This window comes from Gopherus flavomarginatus (assembly GCF_025201925.1).
Source record: "Gopherus flavomarginatus isolate rGopFla2 chromosome 13 unlocalized genomic scaffold, rGopFla2.mat.asm SUPER_13_unloc_1, whole genome shotgun sequence".
Classification (NCBI taxonomy): domain Eukaryota; kingdom Metazoa; phylum Chordata; order Testudines; family Testudinidae; genus Gopherus; species Gopherus flavomarginatus.
This window is the reverse complement of record NW_026114609.1, coordinates 486,062-489,625: the sequence shown is the minus strand read 5'-3', so window position 1 is coordinate 489,625 and position 3,564 is coordinate 486,062. Positions and strand designations below refer to the sequence as shown.

Below are 3,564 nucleotides of genomic sequence, written 5' to 3'. Positions count from 1 at the left end.
GGGACAGGGGCAGGTCTGAGCTCTCACCCAAATGCTCATTGTGGCTGTCAGAATCTGTGAGCAGCTTGTTTAGTTTATGCCAAAGGTTGAGTCCTGCTTTGTGCACTGTGTGTGAGAATGAAAATCCTAAACTGCCTCTTGAAATAACGAATGCAGCAGGGCGTGTTATTGTCCCTGCCCCAAGGCAGACAGACCAATGGAGAAATGCCGTCAAGTCCAAGGTAATACTCCACTGCCATTTTACATTTTTTGCTTGCTAAACTCCTTATCTGCCTGGCCCAGGCTGTCCTCTGCCTCAGCTGCTGCTCCCAGCCTGCTCTAGAGTCAAACATGGAGGGCTCCCAGAGGAACAGAGACTGGGACGGGGCAGCAGCCTGGGTTGGGCTGGGAAGATGCTGGGAGTTCTGGTTCCCTGAGAACTGGCCCGGCTCCCTTCTCAACAGCGAACAAATCAATTCCACATCCCCTCCCCAGAAAAATCATCCTAGAGCCAAGGGCAGCAGGGGACGATTCCCTCTAGTTCCCACCGAGGCAGGAGAGAACCCAGGGTGTTTCTAGGAGAGCTTATGGAACTGACGTGGGGAAACCAGCCTTTAATAACAAGCAGTTCCAGTTTAAGCTAAGTGTTTTTAACAACTTCTACAACATTAAAAAACCCTTCCATCGTAGTGTCACCACCCATAAAATTGCTTCAGTCTTATAGGTTCCTAAGTGCACAACTAAACATCTCTTCAAATCCAAGGGAGTGGAGATCAGTCAATGTTCAGAGTCATCCCACATAAAAGAACCACGTTGTCATACACACTGGCCCCACCATGTGGCCATCGCCTTTCCCTCCTCTCTGTTAAAAGTTTTAGTATTTTGCACAGAAACTTTCTTCCCTCAGGAGACACCTGGGAACCAGGGCTGCCAGCCAGAGAAACACCTTTAAGAGGAGGCGTCATCTGTCAAAAAATGATCTCCCTCCTTCAGTTCAGTGACACCCTGAAATGTTTCTTATCCCTGCAGAGCCGGAGGACTGAAAGCAGCTACTTCAAGCCTCTGTGTAGCTAGCAGGAGTGAACACAAACACTCCCTTGTATCTGAAGAGATGTTTAGTTTTACCCTTGGCAAACTACAAGGCTAAAGGGAAAGGTGATGGTGGTGTCAGATATAAAGAGTGAAACATGAAACAATCATCATAGTTATGCCCATAGCAACTGTAAATACTTCTAAATTCTTCTTATTATCATCAGTGTATTATTTTCTCTATCATCTAGACATTGACTAGATCTTGACTAAGAAATTTGGATCTTGACAAAATAATCAACTACCCCTCGTTAAGGTAATGGACTTGACACCCACTCAGGTGTCTCCACGCAGGTTCAAGTACTAACAACAGTGGCATCTTACAGCCATAGCTTTTAATCAGGGCAATACATTGATACAAATTCCTGTTAAATCATTTCTCAGACAGAGTCCATTGCCCACATTCCTTAAGACACTGGGCCACCATGTGGACGTTTAATTTCCCTCCTCAATTTCATATAGAGGCACAATTTCCTTTGCACAGATCCAATAACAGTAAAACCTCCCTGTGTCTCTTGTCTGAGCCAGGGCATTCGATTCCAGTGGACCCTTCTCTCCTGCAATGGCAATGGTCAGACAGAGGGGACATGGTCACCTGCATCCCTGCCAGGGAGATATTGGCTCGGCTCTTTCTTTCTGCTGCTGTTGTTAGTCCATGAAACATCAGGGATGGAATGCAAGGCTGAGCTCACACACCAATCCCCTGAAACATTTCAGTGCCCCAGAGAAATCCTGCCCCCGGCTATTGGAATGATATGGTGGAGATTCGAATAGGAAAAAGACTGTCTGAATTGTCAGTGTGGGGAATGAACAACAATCTATAGCAATGTCATTAGCCACAAACACACTAATCATGCTCCATCTGGAAGGGAAATGGGCAGGAACTCTTGCTGTTCACCATGGACACACTTACACTAATGCACAGCCGTGAGTGTGCTGGGGGAATTGGTCTGAGCCATTTGAAGTGACAATTCTGTGAGAACAGAATCATCGTGTAAGGCAGCACCTGTCTATCAAGGAGTTGTGGCCGAGTCGTTAAGGTGATGGACTAGAAATCCATTGGGGTCTCCCCACGCAGGTTTGAATCCTGTCAACTACGGAAGTATTAGTTTATTGTCATTGCTGCTGTCTTAGTGCCTGAGCATCCATGGAGCCAGATCTCGTCACCCTCTGAGGCTGGCTATTCTTAAAATACTGCTGTAGCCCTGTGGAGTATACAGTTGCTACAGGGGCCAGAAGGGTTTTCCATCCCTGTAATAGCTGCATTGGCAAAACAATCTTTCCTTTCATTTAGCACTATCTAACCATGGCTTAGGTCAGCTTAATTATACTGGTTCTGGGGGGTTTCACACCCTTAAAGACGTACTTGTTAGAGGGTTTATCCCATCACCTTCCCATTCCCTGGTCCTTCTCACGTGACCAGAGAGCAGCAATGCATGAAGCTCAAAGGTGCAAACAATTCAATGTTTATTGGGGTAAACTTCCAGCAAGCAATGATTCCAGTTTCCTTCCTCAGTATCCCCCTTCCCAGCACTGACACCACAGAGGCTTGCCTGTGTCCCTGTTCCTCTTCCCTGTTCCTATTCCCCCCCCTTAGCAAAACATAATTCCAATTCCCCTACCCCAATTCCCATTCGCATTCCCCGCCTTACTTCCTGATTGACTGCAGACTATATAGTAAAACTTGAGTTCTGCTTAGCTCTATCTTAACCAATCATTTTACTGACTAATCCTAACATATTGTAACATGATTCTCTAACCAATTATACCCCACCACCTTAATTGGTTTACATAAAACAAATTAATTATACAGCAGACAGAAACAGTTACAGAACCAGACAGAGATTATACAGACAAGCAATAGGAAAGCAGGGGCTACAATGACAGAACAACAAAGAAATGAGGATTTCACACCCCAGCTGTTGGTAAGCGAGTTGTTCCCAGACAGGATGCTATCATAATAGAGGTTGTGGGTGCTGGATGCTTAACTGGCTGGTGCACAGGGCAGGATTTTGAGGTTCACCATTACTCTCTTAGAATGCCAGCACCCATCTTTTGTTCACTTAAAAAGTGAACAGGGAGATTCCAACACCACAGAACTCATGGAGCTCTAGGAAACGTGTAACTTTAGGTCTGGGTGATTGTGTCTAAAAATCAGCTGTGCTGTACAAGGTCTCTAGGAGTTGAAAGAGATGTGCCATCTTGACCTCCCTAAAGAGTTCATCAACTATTAATGAAAACTAGGGTTGATAAGTCACATTCTTTGTAGCATCAGGATGGTAGACTGGTCTAAAGTGCTAGCTAAAAGTATCTTTTTTTCCAATCCATTGGGTGTTCTGGTCTCTGCATGGAAACATGGTTTCAAATCCCACTCGTGACATGACCATTTAATTCTATCTGCAGAAAATGGCCTCACTTTAATCTCCTTTGCAACAATAGAACACCATTTGCTTAGCTTTTCTCTTCCAGTAGTTGTGAGAGAAGTTCCAAACCAGG

The 3,564-nt window shown here is 45.2% G+C and overlaps 1 non-coding gene across 1 annotated transcript; it reads left to right on the top strand.

Moving 5' to 3' along the window:
• The first annotated feature begins 2,085 nt into the window (after positions 1-2,085).
• Positions 2,086-2,167, top strand: TRNAS-AGA (transfer RNA serine (anticodon AGA)). The gene has a single exon. It is a non-coding gene; the product is annotated as a tRNA-Ser (tRNA).
• The last annotated feature ends 1,397 nt before the right edge of the window (positions 2,168-3,564 follow it).